We start from the raw sequence: 24,219 nt of genomic DNA on the forward strand, positions 1-24,219 counted from the left end.
CCCAACATGGATGACGAGTTTAGCTTAGACTTTAAGAAAGCTAAAAATGTGAGCCTTGTGGCCATTAATGAACCCTTATTTTCTTTGTTCTAAGGACTAAGATCCTAAAAAGGAGTCTTCTCTTGATGTACTCTCTTTTGAATTGAATAATATGAGCTCTATTACTAAGTATATGCCTTCTCTTAAATCTTTTGAATGCTATAACAATCAATCTAATGAAGATGATAATATTAATAAATTGGTTGAACTAATGAATGAACGAGAACAAAAGAACCCTATAGTTGAAAAAACTGAAACAGTCAATATAAGAACTAATGAAAACAAAATGGAAGTCAAAGTTGGCTTAACTTTAAATCCGGAAGAGCGATCGATCCTCAAAAGACGCTCAAAGAAATTAAAGACGTGTTAGCTTGGTCATACAAGGACTTGCATGGGATAGATAGGGAAATTGCAGAACATACCATTCCCTTGAACCCTACCTCTAAACCATTAAAACTAAAACTTCGACGAGTAAAACCAGATGTTGCTTTGAAAATAAAAGCAGAAGTACAAAAACAATTAGAAGCAGGTTTCATTCGCTTATGTAATTACCCGGAATGGGTAGCAAACATCGTCCCAATCCCTAAAAAGGATGGATAAGTTCGCATGTGTGTCGAATTTAGAGACCTTAACAAGGCTGGCCCAAAAGACGACTTTCCTCTACCTCATATTGATATATTGGTAGATAAAAAGACTCAACATTTGATGTTATCCTTTATGGATGGATACGCAGGTTACAAAAAAATTCTAATGGAAAAATAAGACTAAGAAAAGACATGTTTTATCACCCCTTGGGGTACATATTGCTACACAGTCATGCTTTTCGGTCTAAAAAATGCAGGAGCTACGTACCAAAGAACGGCTACAACTCTCTTGCATGATACGATGCATAAAGAAATAAAAGTGTATGTGGATGATATGATTGTAAAGTCCAAAGATAGAATGGGACACATAAAAGTCTTACGCAAATTTTTCACTTGCGTAAAAGAATATAAAATGCGACTGAATCCACAAAAATGCGCCTTCGGAGTAACTTCTGGTAAGTTACTCGGATACGTAGTAAGCACACGTGGTATTGAGATCGATCCTTCTAAAATAAAGGCAATTGTTGATATGTGTCCCCCTCAAACAGAAAACGAAATTAGGGGGTTTCTTGGCAAACTGCAATACATTAGTCGGTTTATCAACAAATTGAGTATGACTTGTGAGCTAATATTTAAAAAATTGAAAAAAGAAGAAAAACATGAATGGGACGATCAATGCCAAAGGGCCTTTGAGAAAATCAAAGATTATCTCAAAAGTCCACCGGTTTTAGCATCACCAGTACCCAAACTACCTCTTAGGTTATACATCACGGTTACAGACACGACCACAGGTGCCATGCTAGCACAAGAGGTAGAAAAAGTAGAGAGTGCAATATACTACATAAGTAAAAAAATTCATTCAATATGAAACAAAATATAGCACCTTGGAAAAAACGAGTTTAGCATTAGTGTGGGCAACCAAAAAACTACGACATTACATGCTACCACACACTACTCATGTGATTTCTCAACAAAATTCAATAAAGTATTTTATTGAACAACCACCTATACAAGGAAGAATATCCAAGTGGGTTATAATGTTGGCTGAATTTGAAATAAAATATATTCCATAAAAATCAATAAAAGGGAAAGTAATTTTTTATTTTCTAGCACAACATCCTATTCAAACAAATCATGCAGAAACTACTCATCTTTCGGATAAAGAGATTCCCATGACGCAAGATGAAAAATGGGTAATGTACTTCGTGCATTCACATTCACATTCACACATAATGATGATATCAAGGGATCTCCTATGCTCATCCCTATCTACTTAGAGCTAGACTTGGGGGCTTGATCCTTACATCATTAGCTTACCTAGCCTAAGAGTCACCATTATTTGACTCTTCTAAAAATAATATCTTTCCACACACTTAGCTCTTGCGGCCTAACCTTAGTGTCACTTTCACACACTCCACGAATACATGACCAAATAGTCCTTCCCTTAGGAAACCCTTTGTCATGAAATCTTAACACAACATTGAAGCATACTTCGTCATAACAAAATTACTCATCAATCATCATTGTATCATAAAATACGAAGTGCTTAGCCTCCGTGCCTAAGTTACCCAAATACTTTCATCATGGAGTCAACAATTGAGATAGCCTAGGATGAATTAATCCTTGCATAACATATGACTAAGCTCATTCAACATGTACCTTCAAAAAATTCGCTTCTTTCTTTTTTTTCGTGTCTTTCTTTTTCGGGAGAAAGTTAGTACCCTCCACAAAAATGACGGAAATTTTTTGCTTATTCGCATTTTGAGTCAAGCACATCACAATACAATGCACACACGGGTCATGAGTCACACGTGTCAATTCACCTTGGGTCAACCTCAAGTTAGTCATTCAGTCACGTTGAGTCAACCTCAAGTCAGTCAGTCACGTTGAGTCAACCTCAAGTCAATCAATCACCTTAAGTCAACCTAAGAAAAAAACATCAAGCCTTAGGTCAACCCTAAAAAAAACACTAGCAAAGTCTTTTGGCAATCTTTTGATTTTTATAGGATACAACTATTCAGCAAAGCTCCTGCTCGCAACCAACTGAACGATCGCAACAAACATTCAAGTATCAAAGCTCTATTGTTCAGAGATGCGTGGACAATCCTTTCAAGCTCCTTTGATCAGAGACGCGTGGACATATAAAAAAGTTCTTTTGCTAAGAGACGTGTGGGCATATCATTCAAAAGTTGTTTGTTCAAAGACGCGTGGACATATCATCAAAGCTCTTTTGCTCAGAGACATGTGGGCATATCATTCAGAACCTCTTTGTTCAGAGACGCGTGGACATATTAAAAAGAAGCTCTTTGTTCAGAGAAGCGTGAACATATTCAAAAATTCTCTATTGTTCAGAGACGAGTGAACATCAAAACAGCAAGATGGCGTTCCCTAGCTTGTGGAAGGTTGTCACAACGACAAATGCAGCAAGATGGTGTTCCCTAGCTTGTGGAAGGATGTGTGTTCGATGGTGCAAGATGCGCGTTTCTTTAACTCTCTTATTTGTTTTACCTAACGCTAGTTTTGCAGGCATCGGCATTACAAGAATGATTTAGGATTGCAGAACATTCTGAATCATTCTCCGTCCTTATCGATACTTTAACTTTCATTTTCAAAACTTGCGTTTCTCAAAACTAAGTCAAAGTGGGGGCTTTTATAGACACCCATTTGTGTCTCCCCAAAACCGAAACCAGCGATGAATACCTTTCATGTCATTTGATTATCGAATAAAGCGAAAGTCTAAAAAGTCTAGTGATGAGGATGTTTTTATTAAAATATCTTTTCTTTCTATTTTTTGGAGAATATTTCTTTTCTTACCCTATTTATGAAAAACGTGCATTCCAGTTTAGTTTGGTCCATGGTAAGGGTCCAATAATAGTGTAGTTTGAGAGGGCTTGAAAAGACCTTTTCAACGATATATTATAAGCCCAATTTCGATGAATAATGAGGAAGTTATGGCCAAATTACTAGACTGGCCCGGTTTGATCTTTAAATGCGGCCTAATGATCTAGAGGGGACCTTTTATTAATTATCATTCCAAAAACTATTAGGATTGATTATAGTCTTCTAGAATACTCTATAAGGTTCTCTTAAATCCTAATGGAGTTAGGATTGATAATAATGTTTCAAAGAGTTTGAAATTGAATAAAACTACCACTAAAGAAAAAAAACCACTTAGCCACCGGTTCAAAACTCCCCTAAGCCACCGGTTTTGAACCGGTGGTCATTTGGGGGTGGCAATAACCCCAAGAAAGGCCATCGGTTCAAAACCGGTGGCAAAAATGATTATTGGCACCGGTTAACCGGTGGCAAAAACCCATTCCCGCTTTTTTTAAAGGGGTTTTTGGCACCGGTTCTGTTCAAAACCGGTGGCAAAAATGGCCCAAAAAAATAAAAATTTTTTTTTTTTTTTTTTTTGCTTTTTTTCACATAAAATGATATATAAACACTAACATATATATATACTTACATATTTTCATTAAAAAAGGCTATAATATTACAATTTTGGTCCAAAAAACTTAAAAAAATACTAGTCACTGTTAAATACAAGCAAAGTCACACCAATGAAACAGCCTTGGCGAGGCAGCAGCAACCTTGCGTATAAATAAAATCTTCCAATAGTCTTCGTATATTTTCTCTTTTGTCACCTCCTCTGACATTGATCTAGAATGCTCCACCACTCCAATCAAGCGATAAATGCAATTGTCCCTCTTTGTGGACCTGCAAGCTTGTTCAAGCAACAGATCTTAATATATACTTCGTATACAGTCCTTACTACACCACACTCACAATAAAGGTAGCATGATACAAAATGCATGCATATTGCAATAAACACAGCTAAGTAGAATTTACACACACAAACTGAAATTTCACTCTCTACATTCATATGGTTCACCCCACCCTCCTTTTCTTGTCCTAGATTGGGAAACTCCATTATTATGAACTTACATGACTGTCTAGTCAACACAAAAACCAAAAAAAAAAGGAAAGGGAATAAAAAGTTGGCACCTCAAATTCAAACATGCTCATGATGGAATGCTCTATCTCTTTTAAAGTGCCAAGTATTTGTAGCACATAATTAAACATATATATATATCATAATATCAAAACCAGGCAGCAAGGGCAGTAAAAGTAAGTAGCTTAAATTAGCAATTAACACAAGTGCACCAAGAGAAATGCATATCATACTTAAGGATCCCTTCTTTCACCAAAACTCAAAATTAAGAAACATAAGACACATCGGCACCACATAGGCACATCACATCAGCATTGTATTTAGAAATAATCAAATCTCACAATCACACCACATAGGCATATCGCAGCAGCATCAATAATAATGCATAATAACAAAGAATCAATCACAACAGCAGAATACAAAAATATCATCATCAAATGTCAAAATTATCAGAAAACTAATTTGATTTTGACCCCTTACAATTAGCACCACAGAATATTTCCAATAAAAAGCAAATTCAACCATATATAACCAATCAAATACTCGAAGTAAGGCAAAATAAACATGATCCAGATCATATTAAAAAGCAACAATGTTTAAGCCTAAAATAAAACAAAACCAGCTAAATTCGACAGAATATGTAACACCCAAATCCTTTCATCCACAAATTTTATAATCAAAACACCAAAAACTTGCATCAAGATATAGAATACGTAAAAAAAGCAGGATTAATTGTGAAATTTCAATTAATAGAACCTACCAAAATCAAAGATACAAATTTAATAGCAACTATAACAATCAAAGATACAAATTTAATAACATGCTACAACGACACATGCTAATGAAATCTACTTTTTTGTAGAATGATTGAAAAGCTACAATCATGAAGCACCACGTACCAAAACCACTGATCAAACAAGCAATTGCAAACACCTAAATATACAGAACTATAAACCTGACACATTGAATGGCAGGAGTACATGAATGGGAAGAGAAGAAAATATCTATATCCTCAAGACCAAACACACAAAAAAACACCACAACCCGAATGAACTCAAGTCGGTTGCAGGGGACCAAGTCGATCAACAGCATAATTTCAGTCCCAAACAGTAGCTATGCTTGCAAACTCAAACAAAAAGTTTTAAAATCCCATATTTCTAAAACATAGAATATAAATGAGAATTCATCAAATCGTGAATTATGGAGAAAAATAACAAGAAAATACTTTCCATATTAAGCATTTCATTACCTAACACTCCAACTTTATCGTCTCCTAAAATCAACTCCTAATTCATCCAAATATCAATTAATAGCAACTAAAACAATCAAAGATACAAAATTTAATAATAAGCTCTGGACAAATTTTCCCACATAAATTATATCAACAAATTAACAAAACAACATCAAATATCGAGATTTTTCATCCAAATATCATAATAATAACAACTTAAACAATCAAAGAGGCAACAATCAATAATTATAAAGGTTCAAACTTATTAATTTCACGAAATAAATCCATACAAAACCACTAATATCAGAGCAACAAACAAAAAGCCTAAGAAATTATCAAAAACATGAAATTAGAAAATGGAAAATCATTATGCAAAAAAAAAAAAAAAAAAAAAAAAAAAAAAACTGGAAGATCTATTTGTATACTCTAAGCATACATCTAGGCATATATGTTAACTTTTGATTTTAAAAATCTATTTCAATGGACTTAACTTCTCTAAATTTACCTATCATTAACTTTGTTCTAAAATATGATTGAAATCATCTCAAAGGTAGTCAAGAAAGGTCTAATTTAGCCATGTCTAAGATATATACAAAGAAAAGGAAATGTGACCAAATCTCAGGAACTTCAACATAAGATAAGTAAATTATTAATCAAAATTCAAAGAGGTCAAGGATATGCATTTTGTAAAAGTAATTAAAAACATTAGGATCTACAAGCTGAGGGTAAAATAATTAAAAATAAAATATGCATAATGCATAAGATAAATTCTGTATATCAGATCACTAGGATTTATGCATTAAAAGGGCAGAAGACAGGTGTGCACTTTCAAAGAGATTAGATATTGAAAGTAACTAGCAACTCCATCCATGCACAAACAACTAAACAAAAGCCAAAAGAAATTTCATGATTTCTTATGTAAAAAGCAGGAAGGCTGGAAGGGACAGCCACTACACATCTTTAAATAGCCAATAAACAAGGAGACCTGGTGCTAGACTTGCAGACTCAATTTTTCAAAGCAGAACTAAACATGTCCACTGCACATTATGAGCAATAAAGATTCAAGAGACATCACAGGGCCCAAATTGACAGAACGTTGAAAGAGACTCATAACACATTTGAGCACTTCATTCCATATACTGCTAATGTACAAGTGCAATATTCATCAGTTTGAAAAAAATTCAAGTAGAAGCCAAACCTCCACCTCCCACCCTCTCACTCTATATATAGCTCCCGAAAAAAAGTAGCTAACGACAACAACTATTAATATATTATTTAATTCGAGCTGCAAAATCATCATTACAACCAAAACAATAAAACATTGCATCTTTTCAAGATCTTTTTCAAATCCAAGTAGCAAAATCATCATCATTATTTCAAACAAAACAACCCCCTTAGACCTTGCATCAGATTTAGGATTTCAAACAAAATAAAGCCTCATTCAGAGATAATAGAGGAACATTAACAGCAGATTTAAAATTCAGAACAGAATCCTTAGCTTGGTAACATCTGAGTGAATTCAACATATCTTCATACAACCCCCTTAGACATTACTATTTATTCCTTGAGACGTTTACCCATTTTTCAGCAAAAGGGTTGGCACTAATGTTGACATCAACACCACCTTTAACAGTCCACTGCAAGTAGATAAACACATAATACCACATCAATTAGTTGCAAGCCCAGAAAACCATAATTCACAAACTTGCAAGAAATGAAAAGATTTGTACAGATTCATACCTTTCCATCTACGTCCCAAAGGCATCCATTGAAGAGTTCCTTGTAGGGGTATGAGTCAGACAAAAGCTTAACACCTAATAATTTCGAGTTTCAGATGAATCCATTAGATAACAATCAAACGAATACTATACACACAAAATATTGATAGATCTCACAAGCAAAAAACAGTACTTCAAAATTAAATTGTTCGACCAAAATTGAGTTCCTACATATCTATTTCTTAAGAATTCAGTGATTTATAGACAAACCAAAATTCAACATTGATCACAAATATAAATCAAATCTCACGATAACAAACCTATATAAATATACATGATCAAAGACAAAATCGATAAGCCCCATATCAAGTTCAATTTTTTCTGTAATTAGGGTCAGATTATCACGAAAATGCAGAAAAATTATTAAGAAACATCTTTTACCTCATCGTCATCAAACTCATTACCATACCCAACGTTCACATGGCCTCAATACCCGAGTTAAATCCCGTACCCAGGTTCGCTCCACTGCACATCAGTAATTTGAAAGCACAAAAACACAGATCTATATGGTGTTAAGAAATCTTACAATGAAATGTTGTCAAAATTCAGTAATTGCGAAGCTGCATGTAATTGAGAAAGGAATTGAACAATTTCTATGGAGTAATATTGAATTAAATCGAAATCCATAAAACCCTTGGTTTCCGAAAACATGAAATTGTAAATTTGACAAAAATGAAAACTCAAAAAACACGAAATAATGAAATTATTTACAAAGAAAAGAAGAAAAACGCACGAACCTTCAGGGAAAATCATTTCGCGAGGGGAAAACGACGAGAGGTGGGTTTGTATCAGCTCCTAGGACATGAATAGTGGAGCTGATATGTGGTTCAAACTTATTAATTTCACAAAATAAATAATCTACAATTAACATAGAAACGTAATTTCCATTCTTACTGCATGTGGAGTCCATAACATTTAGCCTAGTACAACCTTATTAGTCATTGTCATATCATACCTTTCACTTCTGCTCTCAAGCATGGAGGAAAATCCGGTCACACCTAGACCTTCAACAAAGGTTAAATGCTAGTCCTATAGCAATTATACACAATTCAAGTTCTAAGATAAGCTAAACAAACCACAAGAATTATCAACGATAATTCTAAATCCCAACAAGGAACATCACAAGCTTATCACATACTCCATGCTCAACAAATATTTCTTCCAAGATTAGGGAAACAATTCAACATAATACTATCAAAGATAGAACAAAAACATTCCTAATCAACTAGGAAAATAACAATGCTTATAATCACACATGATTAAACAAAACATACAAACAATAGCAGAAATAAGGTACTTACACTTTAGCAAAACAATTAGCACTTAACTAGACCAACATCTCAAAAAGTTCCCATCTCAAAGTTCTCACCAACATGAAAAAGACTAACTCAACTCCCACATTGCAACACAATACATCATAATAATAAATTATGCACAATTAGGGCACATATAATAAACATATACTATATAGAGTTAGAAAATATCAACTAACAACAATAAATTTGAGAGGAACTTTCCTGATGTTTGGGACGAGTCCGATCATTGTTGCTAGCTTACATGATCAAATTCTCCTAGGCTCCTTTACTGGACCAAACTTGCTACTTGGAAAAGACCGAAAGGCTATTACGAGCCTCGGTAAATAACAGCTTGCAAGTCGCAGCTGCATCTTCGACACCATACTTGCAACACCATTGTTACACTCGTCAATCTTGGAGTATTATTTTGACGCCCAGCGTCAAAACAAGAACCCAGTTGATGGCACTTCATTGCATGATCATTACAATAACGTACTCCTAAAATATTGCAGCAAGCAATTCCTTTTACACACTTTAATAAAGATCTCCAATTAGATGCAAGATTCCACTATCAACATCTTATTATTTTGGGATCATAGGAAACTTCTAAAAAAAAATTGAATATTAATGATCAGTAAAGGGAATAAAATTCCTTTCGATTACCGTAGAGCCTTGATCACTTGATAATTCATATTCATATATACAATCTTAAAGATCGATCCTCACCTAATCCAATGTATCGCTGCCAACTTATATTAATCAGGTTTTGACAATTCGAATATTCCCAAATTCGCAACAAGGTTTATAGGATTTCATTAATAAAATTTGTCGACCTCGACTTTGAAAAAATCCAAAATTAATTATTCTTATAAAATAAGGGTTCTTAAAAAACCGTCAAATACGCTTGCTTCATAAAACCCTCGTACAAATTCCATATTCAGGAAATCAACAATTTAATTAAATATACTATTTTGCTTCTAAATTGTTCAAAAGAGTACATGTTGATTCCAGGAATAACAATAGACAAATCAAGAATTTCCCTGGAACAAATTCAATCGCCATACTTAATACGCCACCACCGGTAAAAGTATCCTAGTGACGCACGCCCCCCCAAATTTTTCACAACGACCTCTGTTGAAAGTTCTTGATATAAAATAAGAGGGATGGGGAAAACAAGAGAGAGAGAAAAACAAATGAAAGGGGAAAATCCCACATTGGTTGGGGGGAAAGGTTTTTTCCTTGTTTTTATATTGTAGTGTCTTAACACTACTTAGTTGAGTGAGTGGGAGTTAAGTGTTACTCCACACACACACGCGCGCGCGCCGAGCCGGGTCGGGTCGGGTCGGGCCTTGGGGAATGCGATGCGCGGGCGTGGGTCCTTGTTATCTTTTTGGAAGAATTTTATATCTTTTTCCTTGTTAAACAGAATATTCTTTTTTTGTCTGTTGGGAATATTCTTTTCTGACTGTTGGGATTACGGAATTAAGTCAGTCATTAATCCCTTGATTATAGCTGATTAATTAATTCCTTGTTTCTTGCTTACGTTGTTGACTGGTTGAATGAATCTGGTCGTTTTCTTAGCCAGATTCGTACCTCGTTTTACGTTTCATGTCTCCCTTCTTCTGCCTATATATACTCGTTGCTTTTCCTAGTCAAATATACACAACACATTCAGTTATCTCTCCTCTCTAAAATTATCTACACACGAGTTTCTTCTGTTCTGTTTTCTGGGCAAGTATTCTGAGTTCCAGTCGGGTTTGTGAGTGCACATAAACTCCGGCGCCGTGCTTATCCTGGAGGGCGACCGCTTCTAGTCTACTGCACCAGGAGGTAGCGCGGAATCGTCTTTTAGGTCAGTGGTTTTCCACGACGCGGCTATTATCACTTTGGTTCACGCATCAAGAGATAAGTATTTTCTGTTTTATTACTTAGTAGTATAACAACCTCCATAATTCGTGTACCCGAATTCGAAGGTTGGAATTGCTCAAAAACTGTTCAAACCTCAAAAGGGTAGGCTTGTGTTTATGTGTTTAAGGTTCAATAATATTGTATTATTAATTTTTAAAAGAAGTAGACAATACTCGTATTTTAAATGTATCCCAAAAATAGGAGACAAAAAAAAAACCCACTCAAGCAAATTAGGTGGGCCCAGTCGGGCAACGGCCCACCCGGTTGGCCACGAGTATTCCTTGGGACGTATAATCCTCCACGAGTACGGATCGTCCGGCCTTGCAATTATCCGATTGCATTACCATTTCCAACCACTACCACAAAATAGGGAATACATAACACACAATATAAAGCTGTCAAGTTAGATAGGCGATCTCTAGCATTCTACAGAACGCCTACCTAAGATTAGCGCTTTGTATGTTAAGATCTGTAGAGCGCCTGTCAGGTTAACCGTTCTATATATTTTACATAAAAAATATGACTTTAGATATAGATCGCTTTTCTTAGATGAGCGATATTTAGCATAATTACAAAATAATAATAATAATAATAATAATAATAATAATAATAATAAATCTTACCTTATTAAATGCTCCGTAAAAAACTAAAACCCTACTCCTCAACCTGCACGCCGCTCTCCCTTCTCCTCTTCTTTCTCTCTCTTCCTTCTCTCCTCTCATCTCCATGCCTCTTTCTCACCTTTCATCTCATCTTCTCAAACTAAAAAATAAAATATGAAACAAAAATCATAATTACGCAAGTAAATATATTTTTCGGTTTTACAATCAAGATCAACGCATGGTCACTTGTATCTTTCCCTCAAATTTTCAAAAATTAAATGCGATTTCATTCAATCTAGATCTGATAATTGTAGTTCAAAGAAATGTTGAAGGTTTAGAGCCGAAAAATGAATTCAATTGATTACATTCAAGTCAGTTTCAACGAACCGGTAATGCTCCGTTGCAACGCCGCCGTAGATCAAGCCGGATAAATCGTCGTCGTATGATTTGGATGCGTTGTAATGAGGTGTTGCTGCTATGAAACGGATTATAGAGTCCAAAGATGCATAAAGGTATATGAAGTGTAATCTTATTTGTGTTCACATTTCAATGTTAAATTCCGTTTTTTAGTTGATTTAAAGTGATTGATATGATTTTTTCTGTTTTTTTTTTTTAATTATTATCAATCTACAGTACATGATTTGATTCTAAGTCAAAATTTTAGTTTTCATTTTGAGATTTCGTTTTACTTCTCAATTAGTTTAGATCTTTTGGTGCTTGGTTATGTTATTTATTCTGATTTTTATCTTTTTTCACTTGATTTTCATATTTTTATAATTTCTAATTTTCATGTCATGATTTTGATCTTCGTCTCTTATGAATTGATTTTCATGTCATGATTTTTCATGTTTTGATTTGCAGGTGTTTGATGCGACTTCTCTATTTTGTGCCTTATTAATGGAAAAGGTGGTTGAGGCTAGTGAAGGCTAGATCTAAGTGCTGCTAGTGGTTTGGAGGTTTTGACTTTTGAGGGCAATTCAAGTCGTTGCACAGTTGTTACCCTATTGATAATTAATTTGTTGTGTTAGAAAATTTGTAATGTAATTATTTTTATTAAGGAATTTAGTTATTATCATTCAAATATTTGTATTTTACTGTAATATTTTTTATAAATAAAATGTTATTGCTATGATTTTTTATTTATTACGTATGAATTATTATTATTATTAATTATAATTTTTTTTAATTAAAAAAGTGAGGAATAAAGAACACCTATCTATGACAGGCGTTCCGTTTTTATAAACTTATAGAGCGCCTGTCCTAAGATGACAACTCTCTTTTCCTTATTTTTTTATTTACCTTTTATCTAAAATAGGAAGCGCCTATCTTGGATAGAAGATGTGTATTGTGTTAGATATAGAACGCCCCTTAGAGGCGTTCTATAGACTTTATAGGGCACCCCCTCAGGAGAGCGCCCTAGAGGCGATCTATATTGGTTGTTTTAGGCGATCTCTATTCCCTATTTTGTGGTAGTGAACAATTATTATAACATATTACTCTTCTAGTTAAATTATTTTTTTATCTATCTGCTTTCTTCTGTATTTCCTTGATTGTACGTGCAAAAGCTTTGCATTTCTAAAGCTTATAGAGTGCTCTGTAGTCTCTCTAATAGGCTATTGTTAGTTGAGACGATTAATACAAGAGCCGGGGTGAATTGTATAGAGTTCCTAATGACTACTTTTTGCAGATAAATAACAATGCGTATAGGAACTTAATAAAACACACAGATTTTACGAGGAAACCTTCCGAGGCCCAACTGGAAGTAAAACCTCGACCCTACCTTAGGGATTTCAAACACAAAACACTTTACTATAATAGGGCAAACACCAAGTTACAACCTATTAGACACAGACCTTTATTTCACAAGTTCCTCACTGGACTTGCTACTTGATAGGACCCTATCCTACCCAATCTAAGCACCACACTTAGATTCACTCGTACCACCAAAGTACTACACGTACTGCCAAAGTACTAAATACCCGTACCACCCCAATACAAAACTCACAGCCTCACCAAGAAGCTAACACAAAACTGTATGTAACACAAACTATAAATTTCACCCAAATAACCCAACCAATACAAATATAAGACGCCTATTATGATAGGTAAGCAATGCACGAAATCCGAAACTAATATGATAAGTTAAAAGCTTGGTAAACTAACTCAATTAAAGCACTGTGATTTCTCCACGCATAAACTCACAAAAAACTAAATCATTTTGCTCTCTACTATTTATACAAGTAACACTCGTATAGAAAGTAGGTTTTCTGAAAAAATAAATATGTTAACTTAACTTATCTTTTAAACACAGTTTTAGCAAATCAAGTGGAATAAAATCTTTTCCGAAAATAAGTTTATAAAAGATATTTATTAAGAAGACTTATCTTTTTAATAAATCGACTTTAGAGAAAATAATCTTTTTAGAAAATCTTTTCCTAAAATCTATCTTTTATTATTTTCCATATTTATTTTATTTACCAAGAAAACTTATCACGTTTCTAATAAATTTCATGCACTAACCTACTCACCATATTAACAATAATTTCTAAGATAAAACCTTAACTTTTATTGTTGCGCCGTACTTTGATCAGGTAAATTTCTTGGGCTCCAAGCATATCAAGTTCCACCAAAGAACTTAACTGCTAGTCATCAAGTTCCTGTTAGGAAATGTTCTTGTTAGGGAACTTAGTTCTTGTTAGAGAACTCTTCCTCTGATTTGTTTAACTTCTTCAATAAAGATCTTCTTCATGTCTTCTTAGATTCAGATGGTTCTTCAATCACCAAGATTAATCTGCACCTTGACTAATCACACACTAGAGAATCTTTATTAGTTGAGTTTGCTTTTAGTTCAAGTTCCTCATCATCAAAACCATTATGCTTCAACAATTTCCCCCTTTTTGATGATGACAAACTTAAGCAAACTCTAAAACAAGTTAAACAAAATAGAAGGTCGTATTTTTGATTTTTTTTTTTATTAACAAAAAGTAAACACACACAGCACAAAAATAAAACTATAAACAAAAAAAAAACAAAAACAGAAATAAACTAGAAGAAAAATCAAACTAAACAACTTTAGCATCATATTATCAGAGAAATTTCTGATACTTTATTAACTAGAACCAAGAACAACTATAACCTCCAAGTTTGCTTCTTCTTTTCCCCCTTTTGGCATTATCAAAAAGTCATGTTTTTCAAGTTATTAAGCATCTAGCCACAGCCCCACAAGCAATTCATCGAGTGTGGGAAACTGAAGGCAGCGCTGCTAAGCTACCTCAAGCAAGTTCTACCTTTCTACATAAGTGTTCAATACATACATAAACACACAAGTATAAGCAAAGTTCCAATTAGTCATTAAAAACCCAAAATATATATCATCCAGTTGAACAATTTAAGAAAAGTTACAACCAAAATTCATTGTTCAAACATTAAAACGGAAATTAAACTTGTTCATGACTGAAGTTTCTAGGCTGAAAAGGAGATAGGCTAGAGAAAATAGGCTAGGCTGAAAAGGAAAGGAGATAGGCTAGGTTTCTAGAAACTCCAGAATTTTCTTGTAGTTCTCCTTTGTCTGTTGTGCAGAAGCTTCCATATTCCCTTCAAGACTCTTGATTTTCACCAGGAATTCCTCCTTTTGTTCTTGTAGAGCTCTGTTCAGTTCTTCCTGAAACTTCTTTTGCTCTTGAAGTTCCTTGTCCTGTTTTAGCACAAGCTTCTTGAGTTCCTTTAACTCCTTCCCCTGTTCCTGCACCAGCTTTTACAGGGTCAGCATCTGAAGTTTTCCAGCAGAATCCTTCACCTGATTCTCAACCCTTTCCATCCTGTCCACCAATTCAGCAATTTGCTCATTAAGGATGCTTTCCTCAACATCCGACTCCAGTGGTTGTTCCATGCTTGTTTGAGGAACAGCACTGGCAGAAATCCTCTTGCTTTTTCTCACAGGCTGCTCAGATACAGCCTTTTCCTTCCTCTTCCCAGTCACTTTTTCTTTCTTTTTCTCTCCCTTCTCTATTTTCTGAATTTTTCCTTTCACTACCTCCATACTCAACCCAGCTAAAATTTCCTCATTGATCACATTTTCTGGCTTTTCATCCAAAGCCCCATATTTACCCTTCAGAACCACTCCAGCATTTTCAAACATAGTAGACAAAATGGCTCCATACCCCACTTTTGTCCTACTAGGAACACAGTGTGCTAAATGCTGGTACAACAATGCAGGAAAGTTGACTTTAATTTTCTTAGACAAAAAGAAAATTACAGCCATATCCATCAGACATGCTTCCCCTTTCTTAGCAGTTCTAGGCAAAATAGTTTTCTTCACTAGATTAAACAACAATTTGTTTAAAGGACTTAGATCATTGTGACTCATGACCTTCTTCCCCCTTTGACCACCTAAGGCCTCAACAATGTCGCCTGTCAAATAGTTACCGACTTTGACACTGGCCTTTCCTTTAATATATGACTCGTAACCCTCAGTAGGTGTTTTCAGAATTTTACCTAGGGTTTCAATATTTAATTCAATTTTTACCCCATCAACAACACTCGAAATTACCCCTAATTTTGCTTGAAAGTTTTGACAAAACTCAGTCATAGCAACAGGATACAAATAATTTGCTGAAACTCTTGATAGCAAGAATTCCCAGCCTTGGAACTTAATTAAATCAAGAAATTCTAAAAACCTTGCTTTTCTACACCAAACAAGATCAATGCGATGTCCTACAACATACCTCCCTGCCTATGACTCAAGTTCGATTTGATCAGTTGCCTCCTCTTCTTCATCTTCCTTTTCTGACTCTTCCTTTTCTGAATTGTTCTGATCTTCTTTATCTTCTTCTCCCTCATTCATCTCTTCTTCCTCTTCGTTCTCCTCTTTTGTCTCTTTTGAATTTTTTTCCTTGAGCAAAATCATCAACTTCCTCGATTTTCTCTTCAAGAGACTTCTCACTTTGTTTCTTCTCTTTTCACTCTTTTAGCCGTTGAAGAATACTTGAGACAGAGGATTCTTCTTGATCACTCTTACTTTTAACTTCTTTAGGTTTCAGATGTGAGTTTTTAGGGTTTTCAGGAGTTTTGTTTGAAGTAGAAGATGACTTTTAGTTCACCATGGCTAAAGGAGATGTTTCTTCGTGAATAGTATTTTCTGAGTGTTGAGAGTTTTCTGAGGAGACAATTTCAGCAATGATCACCATTGTTGTTTTAGGGAAGGTTTTTAAAGTTCGAGAGGGTTTTTTACTGAGAAGGGGTTAATTGATTTGACAGTGAGGTGAAAGAAGTGGGTGAAATCAGCTTTTTATAATTAATGAAGCGGTGTGAAGGAATTTAAGGGGTTTCACTGTTCAGTCATTAATTGAACAAATTCAATTAATTTTTCAATTTTGAAATTACTGGATGAATCTTTCAAAAACTTTTCTTTTCAAATTCATTTAATTTAAAAGAAACTTTCTATAAATACACACTTGGAACACGCTTTTTACATATGTGCAATGTATATATTTAATAACTAACACAATTGAGCAATTTAATGAACTTACCTTTGGTAGTTAACAACGGTGACACTTCAGCTATGCTTATCACACCAAAATTGTGTTAAATGCCCTTTTCGCTTTATTTCCATTATTCTTGACTTTGCCATATCTAGGAACTTCAGAAGCAATCAATTCAGCTTGATCATTCCAAGTTCCAGTCTCAACTTCTCAAATCTTTCTCTGTTCAAGGGTTTGGTCAAAATATCTGCAAGTTGAAATTCCGTATTACAAAATTCCAATTTAATATTCCCTTGCTCCACATTAGCTTTTAGAAAGTGATGCCTAATGTGATGCGTTTTACCTTAGAGTGCTGAACTGGATCTTTAGAGATACATATAGCACTTGTGTTGTCACAATATATAGGTACACATTCAAAAATAAGACCAAAATCTCTAACCTGTTGTTTTATCCAAAGAACTTGTGAACAACATGCTGCTGCTGCCACGTATTCAGCTTCAACTGTAGATAAAGCAATTGTGTTTTGCTTCTTGAAACCCCAAGAAACTAAACAAGGTCCTAAGAACTATACCATACCTGAAGTGCTTTTTCTATTCACTAAATCACCTGCATAGTCAGCATCAGTAAAGTCATGTAAATCAAATGAGTCACTTCTAGGATAGAAGAGACACAAGTCATCAGTTCCTTTCAAGTATCTAAGGATTCTCTTTACTGCTTTCAGGTGAGACTCCTTTGGGTTTGCTTGGAACTTGGCACACAAACCTACACTGAAAGATATGTCAGGTCTACTAGCTGTTAAGTAAAGTAAAGATCCTATCATACCTCTGTACATAGGTTGATCAACACAAGTTCCAGATGGATCATCATCCAATCGGGTTGCAATGCCCATTGGAGTATCATTTGTCTTAGCATTTTCAAGTTTTTATTTCTTGATCAGTTCCTTGATATACTTTTGTTGATGGATCATGATTCCTTTCTCAGATTGCTTTATTTGCAGTCTGAGGAATAAATTTAATTCTCCCATCATGCTCATCTCAAATTCTCCACTCATAAGGTCAGCAAAATACTTGCACAAAGATTCATTAGTTACACCAAACAAAATATCATTAACATAAATTTGTACAACTAATATGTAAGTTCCATTTGATTTTAAAAACAAAGTTTTATCTATTTTTCCACGTTTAAAACCATTTTGTAATAGGAACTTTGACAATCTTTCATACCATGCTCTAGGAGCTTGCTTTAACCCATAGAGAGCTTTGTCAAGCTTGTAGACATGGTTTGGGAACTCTGGATTTTCAAATCCAAGAGGTTGTTCCACATAGACTTCTTCATTTAGAAAACCATTTAGAAATGCACATTTTACATCCATCTGGAACAACATGAATCCCATATAAACAGCAAAAGCAATAAGTAAACGAATAGCCTCTAACCTGGCTACTGGAGCAAATGTTTCTTCATAATCTATTCCTTCTTGTTGATTGAAACCTTGTACAACCAGTCTTGCTTTATTTCTGACAATAATACCATGCTCATCTAGCTTGTTCCTAAACACCCACTTTAAGCCTATTGTCTTCTTATCTTTGGGTCTAGGTTCCAGATGCCATACTTTGTTTCTTTCAAACTCATTTAGTTCAGCTTGCATAGCATTAATCCAGTCTGCGTCAGTTAAAGCTTCAACATAGTTCTTAGGTTCCATAGAAGAAAGGAATGCATAGAATGCACATAAGTTCCTAAGTTGGGATCTAGTCTGAGTTCCTTTTGTAATATCACTCATGATTGCATCTACAGGATGTAACTTCTGATGTTTCCATCGTTTAGGTGTAAAGTCCTTCACTGGATACAATCTTTCCTGATCATTGTTGACTGGTTCTTCTGTAGGAACTTGTTCTTGAGCCTCAGTTGGAACCTCAACAGGATTCTCCTCATTCTGATTTTGATTTAGTTCTTGAGCAGGAGTTCCTAGAGCATTCTCCATTTCTGCTTCTTCATTTGCTTCCAGATTCGTTTGCTCACCAATTTCCACTTGCTGCTTCTGCAATGATGTTGATTTTTCATCTGGATCTGTCTTGCGGACAAGTCCAATTTCGAAATCATTATCACACTCCTGTACATCATTTAGAGATTGTTCAGTTTCATCAAATATAATATGTACAGATTCCTCAACACACATTGTTCTTTTATTATAAACTCTATATGCTTTACTATTAGAGGCATATCCTAAGAATACAGCCTCATCACAACGTTTATCGAACTTTCCCAAGTTCCTTTTACCATTGTTAACAAAACATTTACAACCGAAAGATCTAAAGTAAGAAATATTAGGTTTTCTCCCTTTGATCAACTCATAAGGGGTTTTGTTGGTGATGGCTCAAACTGATACTCTGTTAAGAATATAGCATGTTGTATTCACTGCTTCTGCCCAGAAGTTCCTAGGCAAACCACTTAAGATCAGCATTGTTCTAGCCATGTCTTCAAGACTTCTGTTCTTGCGTTCCACCACTCCATTTTGTTGAGGGGTCTTTGGGGCAGAGAAGTTGTGATCCATTCCATGCTCAGTGCAAAATTCATCAAACTTTGAATTTTCAAATTCAGTACCATGATCTGATCTGAGATGTATCAATGGATTACCTGTTCTTCTCTGTTCTTTCTTTACAAAAGCTACAAATTCTTCAAATGTTTCATCTTTACTAACAAGAAAGAAAACCCACGTAAACCTTGAAAAATCATCAACAATAACCATAACATATCTCTTACCACTTCTACTTTGTATTCTCATAGGGCCACATAGATCCATATGAACAAGTTCCAAAGGTCTTTTGGTACTTGCCATTTTCTTGGACTTAAATGAAACTCGAGTTTGTTTTCCTCTAACACAAGCATCACACACTTTGTCATACAGGAACTTAATACATGGAAGTCCTTCCACTAGTTCCTTAGATCTCAATTTATCAAGTAGAGTAAAGCTTGCCTGTCCAAATCTCTTGTGCCACAATAAAGGATCATTCTCAATGACACTAAGACATGTTAAACTGCTATTAGGAACTTCGTTAAGATCAACAACATATGTGTTACCTTTACGAGTTCCTTCTAAGATGATGTTCCCAGTGTCATTGTGAATGATTCTGCACTTATTAAAAGTAAAGCTTACGGAGTTACCTTTGTCACAAAATTTTGAAATACTTAACAAGTTGTGTTTGAGACCCTCGACCAAAAATACATTATCAATAGCATGGGAACTTGAGCTTCCTACTTTTCCAATAGCAACTATATCTCCTGTCATGTTATCACCAAATGTCACAGTTCCCCCATAGTAGGCATCCAGTTAGAGAAATCTAGATTTATCTCCAGTCATATGCTTAGAAAAACGACTCTCGAGGTACCAAGTGTTGTTCCCCCTCACTGGAACCTGCATGAGAAATCAAACATTAGGTTCAGGAACCCAGGTTTCCTTGGGTTCCTGTGTAACAACAATAGGTTTATTCTTTTCGATCCAAATATGTTCTACATGCTTTTTGTTTTTCTGTGTACTCTTTTCTTTCTTAAGACACTTAACTTGTTTGTGTCCAGTATTCCCACAGAAATAACAAACTATACTACTAGGAAGGTCAACATACTTCTTTTCCTTTTGAAACTTCCTTTTAAAACTCAAACCTTCTGTTCTTTTGGTTTGAGCTTTGGTAATCTAATCTGGAACTCTGTAGTCTACAGGTTGTTTGCCTTTTCTAGATTTCTCAAGTTCCCTCTCAAGTCTTGCCTTATCCTCTTTTATATCTTCCAAATCAGTTTTCAGTTTTTCAAAATTCGGATATTGAGCAAGTGGAGGAACTTCAGAATCAGGAGTATTGAGACAGAGTTTCATTAAGGATATTTCCACATTCAACATTATGTTATCATGTTTCAGCCTGTCTATAGTCTCTTTTAAATAATTATTATCATCAAACAGACTAAAGAATCTATATTGAATATCAAATTTTAAATTATCAACCCACTCATTATTTTCTTTAAAAGTAACCAAAGCTTCATCACTTTTATGTTTAGCTTTATGCAAATCTTTAAGTTCTTCTTGAATTTCCAAGACAGCTAATATTAAGTTTTCTTTACAGAAATGTCTAAGTTCTTTTCGAAAAAACCATACCTCAGACTCTAGTTCCTTCAGCTTTGCCTTTTCATAAATTTTGGCCATCAAACATAGATAGGCAGTTTCCTCTGGTGGTTGTTCTTCCTCTTCCTCAGAATTTGAATCTCCCCAAGCAGCCAACATGGCTTTCTTCACGTTGTCCTTGGTGAAGTAAGGTTTGTAGACTCTTGACTCTTTGGATTGTTCCTTGCCCTTAGTCTTTCATTTCTCACCGTCTGGTAATGGACAATCTTTAATGAAGTGATCTTTCGAGCCACACTTGAAACAAGTTGTGTTTCTGGAACTTGCATATTTCTTGTTCCTATCGAACTTCTTGTAGTTCATCATCCTTTTAAACTTTCTGACTAGCATTGTCATTTCTTCCTCATCAGCTTCCGATTCCTCTGAGTCTTGAGCCTTAAGAGCCAAACTCTTGTTTTTGGAACTTTCAGAGTTGGAACTCAGATGTAGTTCAAGAGTCATCAATGATCCAGCTAGTTGTTCCATGTTGAACTTTGTGAAGTCCTTAGCTTCCTGCATAGCAGTAACCTTTGATCTCCATCGTTCATCTTGTGGTAGACTCCTCGAGATCTTCCTAGCCTTTTCATCAATCGGAATGTGTCTTCCAAGGGAATTCAGTTCATTAATAATATCATTGAACCTAGTAAACATTTTCTCTATAGTTTCCTTTGATTGCATTTCAAACCTTTCGTATCTAGACATCAACAAATCAATCTTAGAACGTTTTACCTCATTTGTACCTTCATGAGTTACTTCTAGTAGATCCCAAATCTGTTTAGTAGACTTGCATCCCATGATACGATTATGTTCATGAGGTCCAATTCCACAGTGCAAATACTTTATTGCTAAAGCATTCAGTTCAAGTTTCTGATAATCTTCTTTATCATAATTAGAAATAGGTTTAGGAATTACCTCTTTCTTTTCATTAGTTATGGTTATTTCAAAATCACCAGCTTCAATAACACGCCAAACCTGGTAATTTTCTGCCTTAATGAAGATCTCCATCCTGTTCTTCCAGTAGGTGTAAAACTTACCATTGAACATGGCACTACGCCAAAAATTGGCTTTAATGGCGGTTAAAATACCCTTTAACAGCGGTTACCCAACCGCCATTCATCTAAACGCTGTTAAAAGGATATGACACTTTTAATGGCGGTTGTATAACCGCTATAAAACATTAATCAGAAAAAGTGGGAAAAGTTTTCTATAATGGCGTACTTTTTGTAACCGCCATTAAATAATGCCTTTTGCGCCAAAATTCAAATTTCATTACAACCGCTGTTAAAAGGTTCAAACACCAAAATTATAATAAATATGCTTTGATAAATAGTATAATTTTTGTAACCGCTATTATAAGTTTGCAACTATTTTAAAAAAAATTGAATTACTAAATAATTCAATAATAATATAGCAAAACCTATAATAATAATAATAATAATTTACAAAAAAGAAAAATGTTCCTTTACAAAATCATCACCTCTACAAAATGTTCCTTTACAAAAAAATATTTTCCCAACACAATTCATCACCTTTACAAAATGTTCCTTTACAAAAAATATTTTCCCAAGATGTATTGTACTTTTTTGCATCAAAACTCAAACTTTGGGAAAGTAAGAGTGATTTACTTATAACAACTCTTTTAGACTAGATATGTTGAAACACGTAACGCACCCACTCAAGTCTAACATCATCAAGTTGAGTTTCATCGTAATGGGAAAACTGGCATCCTGCAAAATACTACATAAAAAAACAATTTGCTTAGGATAATATCAACATCAATAACAAATCCATGATAATTCAAAGTATAACCCAAACCGAAATCAAACCATTATCTTATCTCAAACACAACACTAAGCTACAACAGCAACACACTATGCAGCAGCAAACAACAACAACACAGCAACACCCAGCAGAACAAAACACCAAACACTTGCAACACACCAGAAGCAACCAAGCAACAACACCAACAGCGAGCAACAGCTAGCAAACAACAAGCTAGAAAACAACAACAGCATAGGACAATGAACAATAGCTCATGGTAGTAAAACTTGGAAGAATATGGCAGTAAAACCACACAATTGACACAAATACAAACTTACACTTTCGGGAATCTTGGTGCGTTTGTGTGAGATAATCTCTTTCATATATCGCATCACATAATAGCCACAATCAACTCCGTTGCTCTGGCGAGGACACTACATTTTTTATAACAAAATAAAGTAAGAACTCATACATACATTTCATCATTTCATATCTACACTAAATTATCAAATTGTTAATACCTTTATTGTCTTCCATTTAGTATCCATCTTCAATTTCGTTGCAATTTCCATTTCACTCCGAAATTGAAACAGAGCACTAAAGAAATAAATAGACCAAACTAAGTAGACATACATAAAGTTAATGTGTCAATGGAGGTAGTTATAGTTGATAAGAAAAAAGCACATACACATCTATGATTTCACGCAAATCCTCACTAACGCCTTTTCCCGTGCCTATTTCCTTTTCATTGTGTAAGGAATCAAAGTAGTATACGATGTTATTGAAAGGATCAATAGCACACAATACCCAATGCATCCTATTTGAGACAAATAAAAAATGAATATTGAGAGTAGACATGGAAACGATAATATCACCAAAAAAAAAAAAGGGTACCCGGCATTATATGGAGCGAGGAAAATTTTTCCTTTTGATGCATTGTCTTTAAAGACATCCACCATGTAGTGACTTCTATTCATATTGTGATCCTTGATCTTCTTCATGTCCCCATTTTGAAATTGAGTCACTTGTGATATCCCAGATGGACATATAAAACCAAAAAAGGAAGACACACCACTAATGCCAGCAACTGAATACATCCTTCTAATTCATTTGAAAACAAATAACGAGGCAAGTGAGTTCGCGAGGTAATTCTACAAGTAATTAAAATAATTAAAATTTGTAAGCTACTAAGTAAGAATTTGTAGTTCAATGGTATCGAAACTTACGACATCTATATCTTCATATGACAAAGTCCGATTTGGTCTTGTACAAGGAAATCAAAAATTTTCTCCGTACCAAGATACACCTCCTTGCACTGACTTCGTATCCCAATATCAATGGGAACTCTAATTTGTTCATCTAAAGCAATTTTTGCAGCATACTTGAAAAACATTATCATCTCTGGTTGAGCATTTGCAATAACTAATGCTTCAATACATCGATCAACC

The 24,219-nt window shown here is 34.7% G+C and overlaps 2 long non-coding RNA genes across 2 annotated transcripts; one reads left to right on the forward strand and one right to left on the reverse strand.

Moving 5' to 3' along the window:
* Positions 1 to 4,055: 4,055 nt before the first annotated feature.
* LOC145638963 (uncharacterized) lies at positions 4,056 to 8,462 on the reverse strand. Its single transcript, XR_014114760.1, has 4 exons — positions 8,322 to 8,462; positions 7,966 to 8,049; positions 7,547 to 7,620; positions 4,056 to 7,443 (listed from the first exon to the last, which is right to left on the reverse strand). It is a non-coding gene; the product is annotated as an uncharacterized LOC145638963 (long non-coding RNA).
* A 2,977-nt stretch (positions 8,463 to 11,439) lies between these two features.
* On the forward strand, positions 11,440 to 12,555 carry LOC145640993 (uncharacterized). The gene is made up of 2 exons (XR_014115082.1): positions 11,440 to 11,901; positions 12,251 to 12,555. It is a non-coding gene; the product is annotated as an uncharacterized LOC145640993 (long non-coding RNA).
* Positions 12,556 to 24,219: the final 11,664 nt, after the last annotated feature.

Source organism: Chenopodium album, chromosome 7 (assembly GCF_948465745.1).
Source record: "Chenopodium album chromosome 7, dcCheAlbu1.1, whole genome shotgun sequence".
NCBI lineage: Eukaryota > Viridiplantae > Streptophyta > Magnoliopsida > Caryophyllales > Amaranthaceae > Chenopodium > Chenopodium album.